Genomic DNA, 9682 nt, shown 5'->3' with positions numbered 1-9682 from the left:
TTTGTTCCTGGGGCCACAGTGACGCCCCGCTGGGATCCTTGCCCTGAGGGCTCCGCTGGGCGCCTGAGCTGAGCTCGGCAGTGGCACAGGGGGGTCTCAAGTGAGCTGTTCGCCGCCCTGGCGCTCTGCCTTGCTGTGGCCCGGGGCCTTCTGCGTCCTGCGACAGGCGCTTCCTTCCTTGTCCCGAAGGCCTCTCAGGGACCCCGGTGGCTGCGCTGAGCTGACAGGGAGAGTGAATTCTGGGCCGCACTGGTCCCGGCTTCCTCCCTTCCTGTTCGCCCGCGCTCTGAGCCGCTCTCCTGGCTTCCACGCGGTCCTCTGCGTGGCAGTGTCCCCGCTGTCCTGGTCCGGGAGGAGGCCTGTAGGGGGGCCGCCTCTGCGGGGCTTCTGCCCCGGAAGCTCCTCGCTCCCCTGGGTGCCGAAGGGCAGAGCACGCAGCGAGCCTGCGCGGCCAGCAAGGCGCACCCGAGCCTGTGCGGGTGACCGTGGTCCTTGAGGGGCGGGGTCCGAGGCCACACACGGGTGGTTCCAGCCTGGCCTGGCCGGGCCCCAGGAAGCACCGGGTCCCGCCTGCAGAGGAGCCCCTTTCCGCCTCGCGGCCACGCGTGTGTGGACACCGGCAAGCCCTGAGATGGGGCTAGTTTAGTGCACGGTGATAGGTATGGGTCTAGTTTGACTCTTTGGCAGGTTGAAATCCAGTTGTTCCAACACCATTTATTAAATAGGCTATCTTTCAGGGAGGAGGATTTTCGTGAAACTCAAAGAAGCTTAGATCACATGACAGCACCCACCACACCACATGACCTATGAGTCGAGGTCAGGGTCCCCATGACGAGGAGGCACTAGGGATCATGGAACATCTTAGAAAAGAGCCTACAGTCCCAAGAGCTGACGGAGGAAAAGAGGCAGATTGTAGATGTCCGGATGCAATTGCCAGCGCCCTCTTACCACTTAGCTTGGCCACGCGGATCCAGTGCTCCACCACCCTGGCCCTGTCTCCAGCCCTCGTGCTGGGACCCCCAAAGCAGGAGGTGATCGTGCAGTTGGCCACGGGATTAAAATGTGTGATAGAGGCCCAAACGGTGGGCGCCAGAGGTTCTTTGCCCTTTTTGTGTCTCCGGGTCCAGATGGAGCCCAGGCAGTCCCAGGGCACCACATTCTTGAACAGCTCCTGTGGAGGAAGACTGCATCCCACGGGCAGAACCCACCCCAGAGAGTCGATGGCTTCAGCCATCCACAGGCAGGTGGCCGTGGCCTGAGCTGGACATCAGGAAGCTGCAGATATGGACAGAGACTTCTGCAAATAGCTGGTTTCTCTCCACTGCCCACTAGTGATGTCCAACTTATGACCTAGGACCTAGCACTGACGTGACAATCAGTGGCATTTTCCCCGTGCCCATCCTCCCAAACCTCCAGCACGAGCAGGCATCTCCGTCCCGCTCACTCTGAGGTATTGTCTTCTTTCCAACCTCACCTGCCCTCTGCTCCTTTGCCCAGGTCAGTGGCACATTTCCTGCGACAGCTATGACTGGGGGCTCTGTGTGGCTGTCTGCTGTAGAACCCATGAATCTCAAATGCCTACAAAGTGATAAGGCTGGCCAGGTCTCCTGGCATGATGGCACGGTGACACATGGTCCTGCATGCCCCTCAGTGCACACCCTCCTCTGCCAGTTGGTCTGAGTCCCCGCCCTTTTTCCCAATTGTCCAATCTCAGTTGACATCATGGTCACTGCGTGAAGCGGGCATGTGAGTGCCCTGCCTCTACTGTCGACCTCCACCCAAGGACAGGAGTGGCTTGGGGCTGAGAGACAAGTATAGGCGATGCAGTTGGTAGAAGAAGGAACTTTGATCTGGTAAACTGGGAATGTCAGGCCTGAGGAGATCAGTGCGAGAAGGATGGCTGGCTGGCCCCCACCCCACCCCACCCCACCCCACCGAGCTCAGCTGCTCACCACATCCATCAAGGTCAGCTGCTCTGCCAGCAGCTTGGGAGAGAAGGCTAAGAGCACCTTCTGCAAGGACCTGTCCTCGTCAGCGGCAGCAGAGAGGCAGGAGTGCTGTGGAGCTGGCTTCTGCTTCTCTCCTGTCTCCAGAGGAGGCTCTTTCTCTGGTGCTGGCTCTGGCTGCAGATCAGGCCCATGGCGTTCTGGACGTGGAGCCGGAGCTAGGAGGAGGAAAGCTCAGCAGTGTCAGTCACTTGCCAGTTCCCTGCGGAGCATAGAAAAGACATCCTGGCCATTTGGGGGATTCCAATGCCCAACCAAAAGCCATGAAAGCCTTCCGGACTGCTGTGGCCCTCACCATCTGTTTCGGCCTCGTGGGGCTCTAGATATTCCACCTGAGCAAGGGGAAGGCACAAGGGAGGCTCCATGTCTGCTCCAGGTGAGTTCACTTGCAAGCCGGCCCTTTTGATCTTGATTTGGGGAATGTCCGGTGGATGGTGCCATTCGGACCAGGTTTCCAAAATGGGAGAGGTGGCGCTGGGGAGAGACGAGTGAGCAGCAGAGTCAGAGGCCCGGGCTTTTCTTCACCCTGCCTCTCTGAGACAGCGTCATGTCTTGTGTGGTCCTCTGTGCCTCGGTGTAGAGGAAAGCTGACCCCACCCCAAGCCCTCTGTGACTGTCCTAGCGTTGGCTGACTTTGTCCCACTAGGCTAATGCTAACATGGGTTTCCACTTCACCCTGATGATCCTTTCTGAGCGAGGCAGGCACAAAACTCCGTGCACCTGAGCGCTCGGGGCTGGGCTCCAAGCAAAGTAGTCCAAAACAATCTGTACCCTAGCAGTCCGCAATGTTTGCTGTACTTCCAGCCATGAAGTGGGGGCTGCGGGTGGTGGGGCGGCGGGACAGAGCTCTGACACCTCACAGCCTGCCCCTGTCCAAGCAGGCCCTTACATACCCTGAGCGCGAGGGGAAGCACTGCCCATGAGAGGTCACGGCTGGCGCTGATGTCCAGAAGGGCACTGGGCTGCCTCTCTCACATGTGGGTTCCTCCTGAACATTAGCTGGAAACATCTGCGGCCAGAGCCGAGCCAAGGTCGGAAAAGGCTCGGATTGCGGTCCTTTCTGTGGCTAGGACCTTCGGAAAGCGGGAAAATGGCAACAGCTCATCCTCCCCTCTTCTCTGTCTCCCTCCAAGGGGTCAGGATGGGAGACAGCTTCAGAAGGGCACCCAGTTTCGCTGGGTTCTAATACCAAGGAAGTGAGGTCGCATCCTCAAATTTCGCTACAGTTAGGGTGAGGAAGTGGCTTAGGACCAAGGGGCAAGGTGCAGTTTGGGTTGCGGTTTTTGTTGGGAATTTGGTTGAGGTTTAGGAATACATTTAGGGTTCTATCATGGCTGAGGGTGGGAGATTCAGTGTTAGAAAGTAGGCCTGCAGTTTACATTGTTGTTTATTTTTATTGTGCAGTTCACAATCATTTGAGGAGTGGCTACGTGTACATAACAGAGCTTGAAGGGCCGGGGATTTAGCTCAGTGGCACCATGCCTGCCTCACCAGCACAAGGTCCTGAGTTCAATCCCGGTAAAGAAAGAAAAAAAACCAAACAAAAACAACTCATAGTACAGCTTGTATATATTACGAGTTTTAGATTTATATACAATTAAGATGGTCACGTAAAAGGGCCAAAGACCAGGCCTCAGCAAGCCTTTGTTAGGGGAATAGATCTGCCAGGTTGTCTCTGAACAAAGGAGAGACAAATCAATATGTCCGGGGCAGGGGAGCTTTTATAGAGACTGGGGTGGGGTTTGTAGGGGCTGAGGTGGGGTTGAGTGAGGCTAGTAATAGGGAATGGAGGAGCCAGTGATATCATAGGTTGTGGAGGTGAGTGAGAAATAGGTTACTTTCTAGGCGGGAACAGGGGCATGCTGGGAAGAAGGGCTATTGTTTGGTGGGAGCAACCATCTTGGCATGACATCACACAGGGGAGGGGGCAAGGCACCATAGGAAGAGGGAAGCTATGATACATAATAGCTGCTGAGGTGGTGGGAGACCTATCATTCCAGGCTTTTGCTGTATGATAGTTGGGCTAAGGTCTCTTCTTCTGGAGCTGCTTCCTGCTGACCAGGGGCAAAGATCGGGGCTAGACCTGGACCTCATGAGGCCCGTGGCAAGCGGGGACTCTTCCTTTTGCCGTACTGGCTGGTACCCTGCCATGATGAACTCTGTGACTGTCTGGCTGGTGAGTGCCCTCAATCGTTCCTGCAAGAAATTTTGAAAACAGCGAACCAGGCACAGTCCAAAACAGAGAATTAAACAGATACTACTGAGGGGGCCCAAGAGTAGTAATAGCCAGGCGAGCCATGAGCTCCAGGAACCAAACATGCCCCACCATTGATTAGTACCTTGGGGGGCATATCTATCTGGCCCATTGAGTTTTAATTTTTTTCATTTGACATGCAATTTTTATTATTATTTACATAGGTTTTACAGAGACAGCTGGATGTTTAGGGCCCATTTGTTATAGAAGTAAGAGACTGTTATGGAAGAGATCATAGCTCCTGATCTAAGGGCCCCTGTGTCATGTCCTTGCTCTTAGAGAATGAGTGGAAAAGTGATAAACACAATTTATATAATCTTTATAATCTTTTTTTTGGAATATAAAAGGTGTATGTAACTGAGCAAATGTCTTTTGGACGCCAACCTACCGATGAGTGTAGTGTTACTATGAACCTGACTTCTCCTTTAAATTCAAGGCCAGGACAGTTTGATTCCTGTATCTCTCAGTTTTTGGTAAACCTCCTAGATATATTTAAAAATAAAGAGAAACTGATAACCTCCACAAGGACCCTGGCCAACTTGAGGCAATCAAGTGTAACATAAAAGGCTTGATCTTTTTAGACAACGAGTAGGTATCCAGGAAATATGAGCACAATGAGAAGCACCATCATAAACAGAACAACAAGGATGTACATTATTTTAAAAGGAATAAATCTTGTAGCTGCTTGGTATAGTAACTTATCCTGACTGTGGCTGACAAGCAGGTGATTTTTTCCCAATACTTTACTTATGGTTTTTGTTTTTGTTTGTTTTTGTTTTTTTTTTTTTTGATCCAACACAATAGTTAATTAGTTATCACAGAATCAGAAAAACACTTATCTAAAAGGAGAGATCTGGAGACCAGTGGTTTCTAGGATTGGGTATCCGTAAAGAACTTCCTTTAATTTTTTTGAAACGAATCTGTACACACTTGTAGCTAATTAATGATTTTTGCTTCTATTTAGTACCCAAAGTTTTGTCTTTTTGAAATGGCTGTGTCATGAGTGAAACAAAAGATTTTACTATGTCTTAATTTTTCTGAAGCCTAGCTTTAATATGTCATTGTTTTTATACCTCTTTTGGTTATTTTTTCTGCTGGGTGTTTAAGACCAAGAAAACCGAGACCTATGTCAATCAATATGAACCTCTTGTTATTTATTAAGGTCAGTTAAGTCTCCCCAAGCCATTACTTTGGAACCATGCATAGTGCCTCTCTGCTCCCCTGCCAGTGTCAGCCATCTGGATGGGTCATGGCCTTGCTTGACCAAGTTGCTTTCAGTGAAAGCATTGGAGATATTTTTCTTGGTGACCCTCCTTTGGCACACAGTATATTGTCCTTGGTGTCCAGCAATCTCCCAGTTTAGGAGGTTGAGTGACTTACCAAAGATGTAGGACCCTGTAGGAAGGTTCCCTCATGTCCTGGAACTTTGTGACCTTGAGGGGCCAGGGCCAAAATATTGGCTGTCCTCATAGCCCAGTTACCTTTTAGTTCTGGTCTCCAAACTTTAGTTGTGGAACATCAGAAGAGAAGGTCAATAGCGTTAGCATTGTAACAAGAATAATGAACTTAACTATTATACTTTTACCGGAATAGCAAGCATTTTGGAATTTAAAATATAGAGAACTCTTACTGTTATCAGTCATGGTTTTTTTTTATTAGTTGAATTCCTGTAGAAATTAACAGAAAAAGAGCCAAAATAATATTTTAACATGACAATTATGATGACTTTACCTTTGTAACACATTTAAATGTCCATCTTGATATAAAATAGCCATTGTTAAACATACTCATTTTTTAAAAAACACCAAAGTTTTTACCTAAATTATTTTCTTAAAAAAACAAATAAATAAATAAATAATCTTTTGATAGGATACCATCTAAAGAAAATAGGCCATATATGTATCTGTTATCATAAATAGCTAGAGTGTATGGAAAGGCAAATACCTGAACAAAAAGAGCTTATTATCATAAATATTAGAAAACCTGTACAGTGAGAAAGTACAAATACATTTAGTACACTAGAAAAAATAAAACCTTGTTATTGTTGTTTTTTTACAGGATATTTAGTCCTTTGAAAATGACCAGTGTAAGCACACCATAATAACATATTTAGAATTTATCCCTTTGATGACAATTGATATAAACAGTATAATAATATATTTAAATAATATTTATTCCTGTAAGTCTTTATAAGGCTATGAAAAACTATCGGGTCAGTCTGTTGTAAGATGAAAAACTGTTGAGGTCCCACTAGTGAACAAAGACTGGAAAATATTTCCATGCGGTCGCTCCTTTGTTCACCAAGGGAGCATGCCTTGAACTTAATAACCTTTATCTATAAACAAAACAGCTGTACAATTGGACAAAACAACAAGATATAAGACAATTTCTAAAACTAGGGTGCACTCAAATATATTTACCCCAAAGGAATTATAATCTCTTTATAATTTTAGGTTTATAATTATAAATAAGACTATTTAAAACTTTTTGTAGTGTCATTTACAGAGATGTCCTTTGTAGAATTAAAATCAGAAGGAATGAAACCTCCATTCCGTAAACCTTCATAACAAACTTGAAAACAACAACTAAAAATATATATTTTCTTCATAAATCACTTCCATCCACCTTCTTTATGTACCTAGGCCTTTTGGTCTTTCTTGTCAAGCTACAAGACAAACATATAATATATTTTTATATCAAAGCTCGGAGAAATTCTGAAGCTGTCTCCTGATCATCAGTGTGAAGTGGAAACCCATGTTAGCATTAGCCTAGTGGGGAAAAAGCTAAGGCTAGGGGAGTCACAGAGGGCTTGGGGTGGGGTCAGCTTTCCTCTACACGGAGGCACAGAGGACCACACAAGACATGACACTGTCTCAGAGAGGCAGGATAGAAGAAAAGCCCGGGCCTCTGACTCTGCTGCTCACTCGTCTCTCCCCAGCGCCACCCTCTCCCATTTTGGAAACCTGGTCCGAATGGCACCATCCACCGGACATTCCCCAAATCAAGATCAAAAGGGCCGGCTTGCAAGTGAACTCACCTGGAGCAGACATGGAGCCTCCCTTGTGCCTTCCCCTTGCTCAGGTGGAATATCTAGAGCCCCACGAGGCCGAAACAGATGGTGAGGGCCACAGCAGTCTGGAAGGCTTTCATGGCTTTTGGCTTGGGCATTGGAATCCCCCAAATGGCCAGGTTGTCTTTTCTATGCTCCACAGGGAACTGGCAAGTGACTAACCCTGCTGAGCTTTCCTCCTCCTAGCTCCGGCTCCATGTCCAGAACGCACCCTGGCCTGGCTCTGCAGCCGGAGCCAGCACCGGAGAAAGAGCCTCCTCTGGAGACAGGAGAGAAGCAGAAGCCAGCTCCACAGCACTCCTGCCTCTCTGCTGCCGCTTGACGAGGACAGGTCCTTGCACAAGGTGCTCTTAGCCTTCTCTCCCAAGCTGCTGGCAGAGCAGCTGACCTTGATGGGTGCGGTCAGCTGCTGAGCCTGTGGGATGGGGTGGGGCAGGGGACACCCATCCTTCTCGCACTGATCTCCTCAGCCCTGACATTCCCACTTTACCAGATCAAAGTTCCTTCTTCTACCAACTGCATCGCCTTATACTTGTCTCTCAGCCCCAAGCCACTCCTGTCCTTGGGTGGAGGTCGACAGTAGAGACAGGGCACTCACATGCCCACTTCACACAGTGACTGTGATGTCAACTGAGATTGGACAATTGGGAAAAAGGGCGGGGACTCAGACCAACTGGCAGAGGAGGGTGTGCACTGAGGTGCATGCAGGACCATGTGTCACCTTGCCATCATTCTAGGAGACCTGGCCAGCCTTATCACTTTGTAGGCATTTGAGATTCATGGGTTCTACAGCAGACACACCACAGAGCCCCCAGTCATAGCTGTCCCAGGAAATGTGCCACTGACCTGGGCAAAGGAGCAGAGGGCAGGTGAGGTTGGAAAGAAGACAATACCTCAGAATGAGCGGGACTGACATGTCTGCTCACGCTGGAGGTTGGGAGGATGGGCACGGGGATAATTGCCACTGATTTTCGATCGTGCTAGGTCCTAGGCATAAGTTGGCATCACTAGTGGGCAATGAAGGAAAACCAGCTATTTGCAGAAGTCTCTGTCCATATCTGCAGCTTCCTGATCTCCAGCTCAGGCCACGGCACCTGCCTGTGGATGGCTGAAGCCATCGACTCTCTGGGGTGGGTTCTGCCCATGTGATGCTGTCTTCCTCCACAGGAGCTGTTCAAGAATGTGGTGCCCTGGGACTGCCTGGGCTCCATCTGGACCCGGAGAACAAAAAGGGCAAAGAACCTCTGGCGCCCACCGTTCGGGCCACTATCACACACATTTAATCCCGTGGCCAACTGCATGATCACCTCCTGCTTTGGGGGGTCCCAGCACGAGGGCTGGAGACAGGGCCAGGGTGGTGGAGCACTGGATTCGGGTGGCCAAGCTAAGTGGTAAGAGGCGCGCTGGCAATTTCCTCTGGACATCTACAATCTGCCTCTTTCCCTCCGTCAGCTCTTGGGACTGTAGGCTCTTTCTAAGATGTTCCATGATCCCTAGTGCCTCCTCGTCATGGGGGACCCTGACCTCGACTCATAGGTCATGTGGTGTGGTGGGTGCTGTCATGTGATCTAAGCTTCTTTGAGTTTCACTAAAATCCTCCTCCCTGAAAGATAGCCTATTTAATAAATGGTGCTGGAACAACTGGATTTCAACCTGCCAAAGATTCAAACTAGACCCATACCTAATCACCATGCACTAAACTAGCCCCAGCTCCGGGCTCGCGGTGTCCACACACGCGTGGCCCCTAGGCGGGAAGGGGCTCCTCCACAGGCGGGACCGGTGCTTCCTTGGGCCCGGCCAGGCCGGGCTGGAACACCCGCACAGCCTGGGACACAGCACCTCAGTGACCAGGGTCACCGCGCGGGCTCGCTGCGTGCTCTGCCCTTCGGCACCCAGGGGAGCGAGCAGCTTCCGGGGCGCAGAAGCCCAGCAGAGGCGGCCCCCCTACAGGCCTCCTCCCGGACCAGGACAGCGGGGACACTGCCACGCAGAGGACCGTGTGGGAAGCCAGGAGAGCGGCTCAGAGCGCGGGGCGAACAGGAAGGGAGGAAGCTGGGACCAGCGCGGCCCAGAATTCACTCTCCCTGTCAGCTCAGCGCAGCCACCAGGGTCCCTGAGAGGCCCTGGGGACAAGAAGGAAGCCTCCTGTTGCAGGACGCGGAAGGCCCCAGGCCACAGGAAGGCAGAGCGCCAGGGCGGCAAACAGCTCACTTGAGACCCCCCTGTGCCACTGCCGAGCTCAGCTCAGGCGCCCAGCGGAGCCCTCAGGGCAAGGATCCCAGCGGGGCGTCACTGTGGCCCAGGAACAAACCCTCAGATAACCGGGAAAGGGCAGGGTCCTCCTAGGCAGAG

This window comes from Heterocephalus glaber, unplaced genomic scaffold (assembly GCF_053883595.1).
Source record: "Heterocephalus glaber isolate CG9 unplaced genomic scaffold, H.glaber_assembly_v1.0 deba00001444, whole genome shotgun sequence".
Lineage (NCBI taxonomy): Eukaryota > Metazoa > Chordata > Mammalia > Rodentia > Bathyergidae > Heterocephalus > Heterocephalus glaber.
This window is presented reverse-complemented; position numbering follows the sequence as displayed.